This window comes from Strongylocentrotus purpuratus, unplaced genomic scaffold, assembly GCF_000002235.5.
Source record: "Strongylocentrotus purpuratus isolate Spur 01 unplaced genomic scaffold, Spur_5.0 spur5_scaffold_6, whole genome shotgun sequence".
NCBI classification, from domain to species: Eukaryota; Metazoa; Echinodermata; class Echinoidea; order Camarodonta; family Strongylocentrotidae; genus Strongylocentrotus; species Strongylocentrotus purpuratus.
In genome coordinates, this window is record NW_022145612.1 from 17,712,391 (window position 1) to 17,728,710 (window position 16,320).

The following is a 16,320-nucleotide window of genomic DNA, read 5'->3' on the forward strand; positions in this document are numbered from 1 at the left end:
AAGAGAGCCACGAGAGCATTGAGTTGATGTTAAAGCACATACGTTTTTGCCTTCAGGCTCTCTGCAAACTGTATCTTTGTAGTTTCTAGCCGTTATCTGAGGGATGCACATGGTAAAGAGAAAGCAGTCCTGGGTCAACTGTTTTAGGGTACACCCTAGTTAAAGTGGAATTCAAAATAAGCGTACTTTGTCATAAGACTTATGAGAACTTGAGAAAAATGTGTTCAGCAAACTACTGTAGTGATATAGTTCATTGTTATGTTCAAAATTTAATTTTGCTTAGTATCCTCATATTTCATTTCATTTCCATTTTATTATGTCTTATTAGATAATGCACATAATACAATTTTGCAGTTGAGGAATCGTATACCATTTTGTTGAAATATGTGATTGTACAAAGTACAATTCACATATTTAGTTATTTAAACTCCTGTTATATCATTTTCGTAAAGGCCCAATTTTTTTTTCAAATTTTAAATTGAATTATGAATTAACTAAGTTTGTTCACCTTTTTTTTCATTACAGAAAGAAAAACACTAAATTGTTGCATCAAAGCTTTTTAAATATTTTGTATATGAAATTTGTGTACATGTTATTGTGGGGTAAATACAGATATAACATCTTTCTCTCTATTCATATTTATGCAAATGTTGTTTGCATTTCTGTTCTCTAGTCATCAAATAGCTTTACATGACTCAAGACTTCTTAAAAGACAATCCATGTTAATAAATCTTTTTGACTGTTGTAGTACATGACTGTAGTAATGTCAGCCAAGAAGAGAGGTCACGTTGTGTCATCGATCTTTCAGCATAAGCGTCGGTTTTGAGAATCTTGCAGCCTGGCAAGAAAGTGAAGACTTGCCTGGCAGATTTTATTTTAAGAACCATTTCTTAGACTTGTTTCATGTTGATAAGAATTATCTCTCATATCAATTTTAATGTCTAACTAATAACTGAATGAATTTCGAATTTAAGTCTGTATTGACCAGTCTATTAATTTTTCACCAACTCATTAATTCTGATGTTTTATGAATTTGTGAAATAATGTTTGTTAGATTCATTCAGGAGTTTACATGTCTGATTGCAAGAAATGTATTCATTCAGGTAAAGGAAGCCATCATGCGCCCTCTACTGGTAGTTTTTGACCAGGTTATCTCGACCTCTCATCTCACAGAGTATGAGGGAGATGGAAACAGCTGATCTACACAGTATGTACATGTATTTTAAATGTGGAGCTTTGGGCATTGAATAGGTCTATAGTTATTAGTTGTGCACTGTATCTAACTTCAAACATGGATAATTTATAATTAAAAACAAAATATAAAAGAGGGGAAGGGGTCATTTGTTTGTTTCTTGCATTGACAGGCCTATTGCAATTATTGTCAGTCAGTATTTGTTTTTGTTTGTTTTATTTTCTGCTTACTCTTCGGGAGGTTAGCCATTGCTTGTTAATATGTTTATGTGTATCATTAATGGCCTGTGTGCAACGTTTGCAAAAGTTTCCAATAAATTGTAAAGAAACCAAATGCATTATAATTATGTCAAACAATTTGTTTTGAAGTCGGTCTTGTTAATGGTCTATGAATGAGAGGAGAAGGTAGTGACAAGATGAATGGAAATGGATTAGTGGAAGAGAGAAGAGAGGAACAGGCTATCGAGTCTCGACCATGAACAACTCGATGTATATATAGAAATCGACCTTTAAACTTACCACTCACTGTTGCCATAGAAACCTTGTGAACTCACTGCCAGATAAGTTGATTGGTTTATTGAAAATGTTGAAGGGGAAGGGTGTATGATAAGAAGAAAACCGTCGCTTAGGCTGGTATGAGCAACTCTAATATTCATTTGTTTCTGATATTTAGACAGGGTGACTCATCACTAATATTCTTCAATGATAATAAGAAACCATAGTTTAAAAAAAATAAGAATAATAACAAGTTATAAACATGATAAAATCATAACAGCAACAAAGAATAAGTAAGAACATGTATAAACATAATAATTATCTTGAAACGGGTTACTTAGCAAACTAGATGAAAGCAGTAAGATGAAAGGGAGATAAAACTGAAGTACATGTATAAGAACACTTAGTTAATATTTGAAATACGTTAATCAGAAAATTAGATGAGAGCCGTCAGAGAATATCAAAAAAATGCACACAATCTATAGCATTATCACACTCCAGTGAAGTGTTGAAACATATTAACAGAACACATTTATACATGTATAAATAACTGATATAAAAGATTTGATTAAATATTGCTGTTCTTTCCAAATTCGCCTATAACTATATTTGGTGATAAATAATATGTCATATTTGCGCATGTACTTATTTGTATGTTGTATCTTGGTGCAATGAAAATGCGGAAAAAAAACTTACCCAATTATCGTCATCCAAAGCCATTAAATGAGCATTTTTATGAACTGTTTTTGAAAGCCTACTGTGATCATTCATGAAAATCAAGGGATCGATTTGATGTACGACTCGTACAAAATTGACTCGGCGGGCGGAGAAGCGAAGGAGGTGAACCGTGCATCATGTTTGGTTGGGTGGAAGATCTCATCTTTCGCTCTGCTTGCCCGCATCGGATCAGTTATGTTCTCGTTCTTTCTAACCCTTTCCCCCAATCTTTTTGTCCGAATTGGGAGAGGGATTCAAATCGTTTCACTGGGAAAGAGTATACAATGGGTTGATTAAAAAATACTGAATTGAGATAATGTCAAGGGCCCATCGAAGTAATCTTTTTGTGTAGTAATACGAACAACAGGATGAAACTTCAGAGAAAAAACCCCACTAATTTCGATCATTCGCACCTACACAAACTGCCTTATTTTATATTGGTTATTCATCGGTAAGGTAACTGTTTTCTCTTTCATTTGACTTATGAATTTGATTTAAGTACTCGCTAGGTCGAGTTGATTTGCGACGCGAGAAAATCGATTGAACGTGATAAACTTGACATTAGATGAAAAAAGCAAGGAAAATGTTTGGAGGTCCTGAATGCATTTGCCTGATAGATTAAATAAAATCACGAAAAGATTAAATAAATTCAGGAAAACGTATTTTACTTTTAGATACAAACTGTTCTGTCCATCAGTTGGAAAAGAAGGAGCCGGAAATAGTGGGAATGAAAGGTGAATCCATTGTTTGGTGGGGGGGGGGGGGGCTCATCCTTGGCATATCCAGAAAATTGCAAAATAAGGGGAAGAGTGAAAAGTACATGTGTATGTGGTTCGCCAAGCGTTGCAGCGTTAATTTGGTTGACTTCCAAACTGGGAGGGGGCGTATGCATCAGGTTGGCTACGCCAATGAAAATATACCGATCGGACTCAATGAATGAACCCTATTATCGAAATTTATTCAAATATGATAAGTATGAAAAAATAGTTTAGCGGACAGAATAGTTTAGTAACTTATACGAGTAAGACAGTGAGAGAGAAAGGAAGAAAGAGAGAGAGTATGAGTGTGCGTGTGTGTAAGAGAGAGTGTGAGAGAGAGAGAGAGAGAGAGAGAGAGAGAGAGAGAGAGAGTATGTGCGTGTACGTGTGTATAAGAGAGAGAGAGAGAGAGAAAGAAAGATGGAGAGAGATAAGAGAAGAGAAGGTGGGGTGGAGAGTGTGCAAGAACCGAATAAGAAAAATATCTTGAGCTAATCAAAATAGATAGGCTTAGTCTGTGCTTTGACAAATTAATGGTCCGGGAAAGCATATCGCTCCTATTATTTATCCAAACTATACCTCAAATTATTCATCACAGGTATAAGACCTGATAAATCCTAGTCGGGCCCCATTATACTCCCAAGCACACCGGAGGAGATGATCAGACACGATGAAAGGTGAAGAAGAAACCCTCTCTCCTCTGGGAAATAATCATTGGCATGAAAAGCTATCAATTATTTACCAACATAGCTAGAGACTGCGTGTCAGCAAAGTCCTCGACCAGAAAAAGGTGTTCTTCACGGCTATGATTACAATACGGCGGACATTGCATACCGTTAAAAGATGATGTGATCCAACGTGAATACTTCTATATTGTACTGATATCATGAATAAGTGCACAGCATAAATCTTAATAGAAAACGAAATAAAAGCAAATTTTCATTTTTGGGACGGTTGCAAGAGAACCAAATGCCCATCAACATGAGATTAACTTATCTTGCTTATTATTATATACCTGCAGCCCCCACCCTTCTCCCATTACAATTACACACTTTGGGGCAACCAGCATGTTATATTCTGGCAACGCGAGAAGGTTTATCTTCAGTAATTTTGCTGAATTTCGTATATACCATCATCACCTTAACAAAAAGTAGTGTTAAAATCTAATTACAAATGTATGAAATAAAAGAAGCGAATGAGCTAATTTTAAAAAAAAGGGGGGGGGGAAGGAGAGGAATATTCAGAAAGAATACAAGATAACAAATAAATATAACATTTATTTAGTAATAATAACAGTCAAGAGATAGCCTTGAGAAAAGGGAAAGAATTGAATGAGCATCTATAGGAGAAAGAATATGACACAGTTAGAGATAGAGAGGGGGAAATGTAGACAAAGAGAGAGGTAAAGAGAGAGATGAAGAGACAGAGAGACGGAGAAAGAAGGAGGGAGAGGGGAGAGTGTGTGAAGGTGGATAACGAGAGAGACAAAGAGAAAGAGGGAGAAAGTATGAATGATGAGAGAAAGAAAAAGAGAAGGAAAAAGGGGTGCGCCATTCGAAACCATTTGCATTTTTAATTTTCCTACATTTGTCACTCCACCACATCCAGTGTGTGTGTGTGGCAGTGGCGGATCCAGGGGGGGGGGCCCGGGGGGCCCGGGCCCCCCCCCCTTGAGAAAAAAATCATGTAAAATCACGTGATTTTTACGATTTTTGGGGGTTGGGCCCCCCCCCCTGGCGCTCAAGGGGGGGGGTGCAAATTGAAATTTTTTTGAGGATCAAAAAAAAAAAATGTGCTCACTACCCCCCCCCCCCCCCCCCCCCCCACTGAGCGAATTTTTGGTCGGCGCGTTTTTCAAATTTTCGGGAGCAAAAAAAAAAAAAAAAAAAAAAAAAAAAAAAAAATTGTGCTCTGTACCCCCCCCCCCCCCCCCCACTGAGCGACTTTTCGGCCGGCGCGAATTTCAAATTTTCGGGAGCAAAAAAAAAAAAAAAAAAAAAAAAAAAAAAAAAAATTGTGCTCTGTACCCCCCCCCCCCCCCCCCCCCCCCCCCACTGAGCGACTTTTCGGCCGGCGCGAATTTCAAATTTTCGGGAGCAAAAAAAAAAAAAAAGTTGGGCCCCCTCCCCTAAGAAATCCTGGATCCGCGCCTGGTGTGTGGCATGTTTGTTACATGCTTTTCTCACGGTAGCGGTTTGGCGCTTCCCACAGAATAACAAATACTAGGGAGGAGGAAAGAGGGAAAAAATAAGTCGAGCGCTGCGGGGGAAAAAACGGTCAGCTTTTTTTTTTCTTCACTTGAGTAGTCGATCTATCGCCTGGTTGTGAGATGCTGCTCTGCGGATGCGGAGTCACGAAGATGTGGTGAATGTTATATTCTGGAATATCGTTGAGCAAACTTGCTATGGCATACTGACAGACCTAAATTTACAGGTAAGTGATGGTTATCATATTGTGCTATTAGCGTTTAGAGATATAAGTGAAGGCTTGCCATTTCGAATCGTTTTGTTCAATTGTCATTCAGTGTTATTGTAAGGACCGTTTTCTTTTATTTCACAATCAGAATGTACTGTACTGGAAAAAAAATTGCATAGTGGAAGGCGTTAAACCATAACAGCTGTTTCGCGATCTACTCGTCGATAAAATTGATATAGACCTACACTTTTAAGGTTTTTCTTCTCTTGGAGCAGGCCATTCTAAGAATTAAAATGATTTGAATGAATGCCATAGTAAAATAACATTTACCACTATTAGGTATTTTCAGGATTGATCGATTGATTAGGTTTTTCATGTCAAACCACCTGTAACAGCTTGTATTATCATCATTTAATGCTGCTGTTGTATTAAGAAAATAGGCTACATTCATTTAGAGACAAAAGAATGGCGTTGCTTTTTGTTCTCTCTCTTAAATTAATTTTGTTCGACGTGTGTGTAAATGAAATGCTTTATAGGAACAAAATGTATCTCAAATTGAAAATATTATAGCGCAGATTGAGAAATATTGCTTCTCTCTATTTTGTTTAGGCAATGCCAGAAATAATAGAAGATTTTAGATTTTATTTCTATTCCAATTATATTTTTAATTAAGAACTTGCAAGGACGGAGTCATTCATAGTAATTTGCTTTGTCCATGGTAGCCTTTACCTTTATTTTTCAAAGGTGTATAATTAAATAACAAATCATTTACTAAAGTCAATGGGGAATAGCGCTGGTAGAATCAGGCTTTTAGTAAAGCCTCGGTCAAAAATGCCATTACGAACTGCTACGAACGCCGTACGAACGATTTCAGACAATGGAAATTCGGGAAGACAATGGAAAAACTTGACAGGGAGATTCGTACGAAATTATCGTTCGTACGAACCTTTGTGACCGTAGCATTAGTCACTTTGTGCGTCGCTTCATAGATAATGTAGGTCATAACTTGCACCTTCTTGCAGCAAGACTGTAGCTTTGCATTATAATTTGTGTTTCTTTAAGTTATTCATGAGCAGTGATGTGACGTCCATGAAAATTCAGTAAAAGGAAAGACACATAGCTCGGACATATTCATGTACAACATGGAAATAAATATTAATTTCCAAGAAATACAACGGGGAGGAGGATACATAACATTATAGCGTTGGGGTGTGTCACGTGTTCTCTTGAATGTTATTTTTCTTTAGTAGAAAAAAAGAAATTCTATTTTTTTTTAACAAGACCTAATAAATCTTTACATGGTTGAATTTATATATAATTGATGATGCTTAAAAACTTTCTTATGATGGTGAGGATTATGATGAAGCTATAGCCTATTGTTCACATAATGTAGAGTAAAATTTATTATTATTAAAAGTAATAAGATATTACCTTTAACTGCCTAAAATATACCTTCACCGTACATGCACTCCTTTCTTTGGATTCCACTGTCTCGAGTCTTGACTGTTCATTCACACAGTTCATTCATGCCGGCACACAGCCATGACCTACCATGATGGTGAGAAAATACCGTTCATTAAGGTGATCAGACCACACGGCACACTGACTGAGTGGTTTTTATCCATCTGATCTTCCCGCGCTTTTTCCGTGCATTGCATAGCAAAACGTCTTTCTACTCTCGGTCAGCCAGTGAGGAGATTTTTATTTCTACGGAAACATCGGATGTATAAAATATATATAGTATTATTGTGTATCATTTTGTTCAGTCTTCTATACTATTTCATTTTACCTATTTGACTCACTCTTTTGATGTAGACATGCCAGAGCAGGCAATCATGCAGTAAAGGTGTATATTCTATGTTGCTGTTGTCAAGAGTGTAGCATAATATTGTGAAGGAAATGACTTTTATTAATTAATTTCTATACACGATAAAGTAGAAGTAATAGCGAACAGTATATTATAGGCAAAATGTATACATAATGCAATCGTGCAGGTTTATGGCACGTTAAAACATGCAAGCTAGCATTATTCATGATTCATTCGGAGGCGAAATATGACCCTCTCTGAGATAGAAATATATTCTGGTCATGAGCTGGTGAAATCTATAGAGTGATGTAAAGAGAGAGAGAGAGAGAGAGAGAGAGGGGGGGGGGGGGAGAGAGAGAGGAGAGAGAGAGAGAGAGAGAGAGAGAGAGAGAGAGAGTCTTTATTACATTATAGAAAGGTTCATTACTAATGCAGCAGGCATAATATTAATACATTATTCATTTACATCCGAATTGCGTGGTGATAACTGTAAACGAAAAACATGAGTAGTGGTTGCTTTATGTGAATAGACATATCTTTCTGTCATGAACTATAGAAACGGAATTCAATTATCATTCTTCAATAATGCTGTATTGTCATTCTTGATCCGCTCACAAGGTATTTTATCCAAATGAAACTAATGTTCTTGGTTTTTAGTTGTCTATAAGTGAAATATGTCATCACCTCAATGGGGGGGGGGGGGGGGGCACGGGCCGGATGTACATCTCTCTCCTAAATCCACCATTGTTAGGATATAAGAGTACTGTAATTCCCGACTTCAATTTAGTATATAGTCTCGTTTGTTATTCTTCTCCCCCTCTAACAGTCAATGTCTGAATATTCGTTTTAATGAAAGACATGTGATGAAGTTGTAATCACGGTAATGGTCGACATGTCGGGACGACTAAATTTGTTAGTGAGAATAATTTGATTTCCAATTCAATCATGTTTCAATAACGAGTTTTCATCAACTTTTGCCGCTGCACGCAAAAATGAAATTACAGAGGGATACGATACGAGAGAGCTAATCTATCATCATTGATGCCTTATTAATGAGAATGTTCTATAGTGAGATTCAGTCCCCAGTTCAATTTTATCTTTTTCCTTAAAACAAAAATATTAAAGAACAGTCGGAAAATTACTTTGCTGACTTCAGAGAAAGCTTCAACTATATTCTTTACAAAAGCGGCCCTATTTTTGTAATTTGTGATAGATATCAAAGTAAGGAGAGAGGAAAGGAGAGAGAGAGCTAGAAAGAGAGAGAGAGAGAGAGAGGGGAGGGAGAGGGAGCAACATATCACTCAGATTGCAAGACGAATCCGAGAAGAAAGATAATACAAAAAAAGGTAAGTGATAATTTGGGGGAAACAGATAGCAGTGTAAGGCAAATAAATCAGAGCACTTAGCAAAATTATTTTTCTCTTCTCACCCAGTTCTTACCCATAATCAAACGAGATATCCTACATACTATTGGCAAACAAATCATAAGGTTAACTGGCTTCTCTTCGACCAGGCAACGATATTGATTTTCAGCCCCCTAATCTATCGGAAATGCTTGCAATCGAGCCTAAACAAAATCTATGAAACGGTCGCCTAGCAGCGGCACGCACGTAATAAACTACATGACTGGAGGGCTCGGTAGATTAATAGGGTAGGGGAATTAGGAATATTGCTGTTACGTAAATATGACGAGGGTTTGGCGGCTATTCAATTTTATTCCAACCTTTCTCTACTGAGCAAGGCGAAATGAATTCATTGCTGTCTCAATTTTCATAGTCTCCCAAATGACATTGAAATAGAGAGAGAGAGAGAGAGGGAGAGAGAGAGAGAGAGAAAGAGAGGGGGAGGGATCGATAGACAGAGAAGGAGAGAGAGAGGGAGTGGGATCGACAGACAGAGAAGGAGAGAGAGAAAGAGAAAGAGAGAGAGAGAAAGAGAGAGAAGGGAAAGAAAACATTGGTGCTCTTAGGAGAAAGGGAGGAGGATGCTTGAGAACGAGGAAGGTATAGATACCAAGCTTACCGTACAAACACATGGAATGCTCCATGAGTACTCGAATGTCGGAGTAAAGAAACATTTGACAGAATATCTGGAGTTAGAAAATTAAATAATGTATACAAAATCGATGCAAATGGTAAAACATTTAGAAGCCTTGAATTGTTTTTGTTTTTTTACCCCCAATAAAGTTCTGTATTCTTGTTTCTTTCATTTTATAGAATTCTAGTTTTTTTTTCGAGTTTCATGATAAGGCACTAGTCTGTAAATATTTGTATGGCTCTACGGCAACAATCAATCTGAGGACGAACATTGAAAAGAATTGTCAATTCAAGTCTTATTTAAAAAAAAAAAAATATCTTGGGGGGTAAATTCTTATTGCTAACGGCGGCAAAATTTAATGAAGAAAAGAAAGATTAGATCATATCTTATCATATCCCCGTCCCAAAATTCACCAGACTACAGTGTCACGACTCTTGTTACCCGCCCTGCCGCATGCCACAGTGTAAAGGTGCTGCACTTAATATAGGCTACCCGATGTTATGTACCAGTATATTAGTATTCAAATCACGCCCTGTACTGAGATTGGTTTGCCAATAGTGACTTACCATTTTTTGTGAAAGTAGGGTTCGGGTCTGTTCGCATGCACAAAGGTGAGTTTGTCTGGAGTTTCTTGCAATAAAAAAAATACTCATTGGAATTCTGTGCATACGCATGAAATGAATTGGGTAAGTGAAGTAATTTGGGTAAATGTGAAATATATTTTGTAAAGAAGGGATAGGGTAATGCAGCACAACACCAGACTGTTTTTTAATGAAAGAGGGTGCGGGGGAGGGGAAGGGGGAGGGGTACAGGTCTAAAACAAAAAAACGGACAAAAAGATTTGTCTCAAGTTTTGAGGGCATACTTGGAAAATCATCGGGAGGGGGTGGACTCTTTCCTTTCATTATGCCGCCCTTAAGTCTATGTACTATGAGTGAGTGATCATTAGCTGACGTAGGAGTATCAGGAAGTAACAATGATTATGAAAGGAGTCTACCGAGAATGGCAAATCGTCCAATATTATGTATGTGGTACAGCTACATAGGGTCTGTAATCTGTATGTACTGATGTGATCAGTTTGCCGAGAGTCTGTTGACATCTACCGTAGATTGACCATGAATGTGTTCACACGGATCTACGGCTATATGGGTCTGTACGCATGCATAAAATAGATTACATGCGTGAGTTTGCATGAACCCAAAGAAGGCTATGGGTCTATTTGCACACACGGTGAGAGTAACTTGCCATCTACTTGAGATGTACTATACGATGTTTTCTTGAGGGTTTTCTTCGCACGTATGTACAGAGTGTTATTTTTGTAAATAAATAACTATTAAAAAAAAAAATCGTTTACAATTGAAGAGCTATGGGTATGTTTTCAAACGAATGTACTGTGGACGTTGAAAGTGACTAACCATCAGTTCTGTCGAATTAATAAAGATGCAAGATGCGGGCTCGTTCACACAAACACATGGAGATTAAGTTTTGGTGACAGTCATTTACTAAGAAGGGCTAATGGCCTGTTCACAGGCACGATGAGAATAACTTGCCATCTCCCGAAAATGGCCTACGGTCTTGTTCAGCTGCATGTATAATTAGTTTTTGTGAGAGCCATTTAGCGAAAAAGGGTTATCTATTTTGGTCTGTGCAAAGGCATGTAATGAGAACAGTAGAGTGACTTGTCATTTAACGAACAGGGGTGATTCAGGATTGTTCTGACGTCGAGGCAGAGCCATTAATTTACTTTTTTAAGCATACATTTCTATTGAGCTGCAAAGACGTCCATGTTTTGGGTGGGAGGGGGTGGCGTGGAGTTATGTAGGCTTTCTGCTAGAAAGGGTGGGGGAGAATTAATTACATTCATTCTTTAATTTCTGTAAGTCTTCAAATTTATTTAATTTCATTGTATCTCAAAACAAAGGTATTCTACATAATTTGTTACTATAAATTAATTTTATGAAATCAAGCGATTATTATAATAAAGTGTTTTTTCATTATCAAGGCGGTTTGGAGGTTTTGACCGGCATGCATGAGCATGCGCACTACTGATGAAGGTACTTTTGAGGAAAGCCTTGAATATTATATTCGCAAGTTTATATTGATTTGTTGTCCTACGGTTTTAATGTAATTACTACACCCAAGAGCACAGTTTGTACAACAAATGGTTTGTAGGAGTAAGCCTTGGCATTTCACTGGTATGAAAATTCTGTAATCTAAATTCTGAATTGCAAATGCTAAGCTTGTAAATGCTTGTCTAAAAAAATGCTTATAGAGCAATGGAGATAGTGCGAAGTGCATTTTTTTCTTGTGGTCAAAACAAAACAGAGCACATCTCAATTTTATTTAAAGTAAACAGAATAAAACCGCAAACAAAACATAGCACATATTAGATGCTGCTTGTAAGTGAACTCCTGACGACGGATATATCAACCTGTTCGAAACGTCGAGCCACTCATCCTCTCCAAGCGCTATAGTTCTCCTTAGAACTATAAGCTAAGAAAGATAACAAACAGTCCTTTTCAGAACTACACACCCCAAGAAAGATTACCGAGTCAGAGTCCTTTTCAGGACTCCTCAACCCTCTCTCTCTTTCTCACATGGCGCACCCGCAAACCTACTGTATAGCACATATTGTATAACTATGTGTAACAGCCATTCCTTTCTCAGAATATTCAGAAATGTATACCTGTATATTGCATTTCTGACCGAAAATTGTTGCGATGTATTATTTTTGGCATCAGCGTATATTCAGGTCTGTCTTTGAGTAAAATTAATGGCTTTTTTACATTTAGCGTAGGTCTTCTGTGAATAGGAGGACGACAAGCAAAGCCATTTATCATGACTTTAGAACCGTTCAAATCCTATACATAGCTGATGTTATCTTTAACAAAAAGTGCTTCAAAACTCTTAGCTCGCTTCCCTCCTCTTCTTCCTCAATCTTCCTTTACATCTGCCTCTCAAATTTCTTTACATCGCATCCTCTTTCGATCTTCCTCTAAGATTTTCCTACAAGAAGCCTGCATCAAAATGACGGAGCGGCCATCCCATAGCGACTGACAATCATGGTCGTAAAACTATCCCTTTTTGTGTGAGAGGTAGATGCATGGGCCACACGGGACCAAAGACTTATGTTGGAATAAACTTTGATAGTCTCATCATTCAAATTTTAATAATACTATAAGCATGCAGAGATATCCAAACCGACGTCAAAGCGGTGTAACCTTGGTTTGATCTGGTGTCGATCTCGTCGCAGTGTTACTGCGAAATAAGATATTATTTTGTAAACATACCAGATTTATATCTACGCAGAATTTACTGGACGGTTTGCTAACCGTATATTTCTAATATGAAATTAACAAACATTACTCTACAATTTATTGATGTCAAAGAATTCGAATTGGGCATCAAACGCTAGATTAGTTCTTTAAAATAGCGACGTGGTCTGCCTTTTCAAATGGATTAATGTCTCGTGGTTTCCGAACTCCCTTTAAGCACTATCGGTGTCGCAAAAGAACTTGACAATTTACATGTCCACGTTCGCTCGTTAGCTTTTCAGTTGAGTCCTATAATCTGCCGTCATCATGATTATGGTAACGAGTTTCATTCTACCCAGCTGATGCCTCCCGATATCATCGCTCTCGAGACTCTGGTTCAGTCGTTAAAAGTTGTAATGGCAATACTGAAGCACGAGTAGGAATGTATGTTACAAACATTAGAAGACAGTATGACGTCACCAGATGACGGTTTCCATGGCGATCAATTCCCATGTATGGAAACAAGAAGAATGGATGAAGGAATGAGATATTATGAGAAGGGGTTCGATTCTACTCATCTGAAGATTGAGAGAGTGATTAATACTGTGAAGAGAAGAACACTTGCATGTTTCCGGTGTTTTTGTCATTGAGCATTCTTCTTCTCTCCTCTATACTCTTTAGTCTCCTCTTCCTTACATCCGTCTCCTATCTTCCTTCTTCCTTTATATACTCTTACATCTCCTTCTCCTCCCTCTTCTACCCTCTTCCTTCTCTCTTCATCCCATCTTTCCCCTTCTCTCCTCCTCCTCTTCTATGTGGTAGTTTTCATCCGTCTCGTGTGCTCTTCTCTATCCCGCCCTCATCCTTTTCCCCTCTTTTCCTTCTTCTGATCAGTCTTCTTTGCTTCCACTTCTTGTATATACTCATCTTTCTCTTCCCCTTTCCTCCACCTCCTTTTCCTCCTTCTATCATTCCCAAGCTCTCTTTCCAGGGAACATTGGTAATACTCAAAATGTCCCCGACGCTATAGGGCAATGGCGATGATGCAGATATTTAAGACACACTCTTCTAATAAGCTTTTTTCCCCCCACGAAACACGATGAGAGATACGCCCTAGTTCACTCATGCTGCCTGAGAATGGCATACATTAAAAATCTATCATATTAGCTGTCCTTGCCTTTCCCCTTCCACCTGACATTCTTAGTTAATGAACCATCTGCTATCTGGGTTAGATTTTAAAAATGGTCCGATGCATTCAGTATTGCAAAATGAGACGGAAAATTGGAATGACAAATAATTATATTTCTTAGAATTAGGGCTTCATTCTCTGTTAACATAGAGCGCTATGACAAATCGTGAAGTATTGAACCTATATCATACATAATTTTTATTTTGCTTTTATCGCGTTTATCAAAATAATGTTTTCTTTTTAAAGGCCACGTATAGAATTAATTTATTTATGTGATAGAATATAGAACGGCTTTAGCATTCCTCACTAGGTCTGATCATTTTGCCCTGTACCCCTCCCTCACCCTCTCTGCTCCTTCCAACATGTTCAAACTCTCCATCCGTCTATCTAATATCTATCGATCTACATATCTAACTTTATCTATCTATTTACCAATCTATCTACATCTCTCTCTCTCTCTCTCTCTCTCTCTCTCTCTCTCTCTCTATCATTCTCTCTCTATCTCTCTCTCTCTCTCTCTCTCTCTCTCTCTCTCTCTCTCTCTCCCTTTCAACATGCTCAATCTCCTCTTTTCACTCCCATCACCTCTCTCTTTCTCTCGCTCAATACACAACCAACATACATCTTTGGTCTGAATCATGTCGCCACATTATTAATTAATGCAGGGAGGAAGACCTTTCAAGCTGCTTGGCACGAGAAGGGCCTTTCCTCCAACCATACATGTCTTAGTAGATCCGTGCTGCTGTAGAGATGAGAGCATTGGTTAGAAGAAGAACAACACTTCACTTTACTCGGGCAGGCAAACATTTCAAATGGAGAGGTTTTCACGTCCTGACTAAAAGAAGCATCATGCAGTCGGTTGACATCTCATCTTGCATTTTCGCAGAACGACTAGATCTAAAATTAGAGTTTATCATAAGATATTATCTAGAATATTAATAAAACATTATTTTATCAAGATTACACCGTTGCGTATGATTCTGTACGCGATGTGCATCTATCATTACACAAACAGGAAAATCTATATTTTTTCTTTCTCTGTATTGTAATCTTTTCGTTATTCGAACTAATTGTCAACACGCCCGTATTCTCTTAAATATAGAATATGTTTCAATGCATGCAAAAATGTATCATTGTGCTACCAAGTCGTATCTGGTTGGAACATAATCATTTCACATTTTAATTTAAACCAAAATTGTCTTCATAACAGACAGAAGCGGCTAAATCACATTCTAATAGCACTGAGCTAAATCTTTATTTTTTTTTTGCTATGGACACTGAGTATAAAATGTCTGACTTATGCATTTGTTAAAAAAATATTTAGAAGAATCCATTAAGTTGTATCAGCCAAATATACGAGGATATGAGAAGAAACATTTTCGTGCTCAATTAAAATCAGTTATCCTTTAACGGTGAAAACAAATGATTATCATGATTATAAATGTTTCAAACTATAGATATCAATATTGATAATCATTTTCAGATTTGTTAGAATGTGTCTTTATTTAAAAGATGAACATGAACAATATTTATTTACTAATAGTGATTTTAAATATTACTTTACATACAGGGCCTTTCAAATTTTCAAAACATAGCCTGCTATAAAAAAAAAAAAAACCTATTTCTCTATTTTTCGACGAGAGGAAGAATCCGTGAGACATGATACCTTTAAAGTTCAGGATAGATGAAGTCGAATCCATCAAGTTGTCATACGAATGAATCGAACCGTGAAAATAGATACAACAAGACGTATTAACCTTTAGGGTGTACGGAATCATCAGGTCATGAATGAATAATGAAAACGGTTGAGTGCTTTTAGATGTTCCCGAAAATAGAAACCCTACATGTGAGTGGTATCAATGTAGTCTGCTAACTCCGAATTTATATACAAAAAACAGAACTCTACATCTACTTTTTCTTCATTTTCAGGATAAAAGAATATCAGGGATCTTCAAGTAATAAATATAACAAAATACTACACTGTCGCTCATAAAGGTGGAATATTTTTTTTTTATTCCAATTTATGGAATTATTTTAAAAATAATTTAAAAATAATAGATCTAGATAATAGTATACATTCTCAGATTTTATTGAATAATAATTTGCCAATGTGTGTTTTGCGTGACTGCTAAAGCATGTGTATGCTACTATGCTTATCAACTAGGGGACCTATGCCCTTAAGTCATAAATGACAGTAATGAGGATTAATGCCCCCAAAAAGGGCACTAATATAGCACATCGACACGGTTTTGATCCTGGGGCCTCACAGTTACGAGGCCATTGCTTTGTCACTGAACCATGACTGTACGCAGCGGGGGCTAGTGTAGGGGGCAGTTTCCATAAATTTAAAAAAAAACAGAAAATGCAATAAATTTTCAATAATTTATTGCATTTAACCCCGGTGCCTAACATTAAAAAAAATTCTGTGTGCCCATGCCTTAAGCCATAATGCATGGC

At 37.2% G+C, this 16,320-nt stretch overlaps 1 protein-coding gene across 2 annotated transcripts in view; it reads left to right on the forward strand.

The window, feature by feature from the left end:
* Nucleotides 1–5,429: 5,429 nt before the first annotated feature.
* The window catches only part of LOC582361 (major facilitator superfamily domain-containing protein 6), a 32,203-nt gene continuing 21,312 nt past the window's right edge, over nt 5,430–16,320 (forward strand). Inside the window, exon 1 of one of the 2 annotated variants that reach the window (XM_011680194.2) lies at nt 5,430–5,594. The gene's annotated coding sequence lies outside the window, so the exon portion shown is untranslated. The remainder of the gene's footprint in view (nt 5,595–16,320) is intronic. The other variant, XM_782312.5, reaches the window with a different exon arrangement.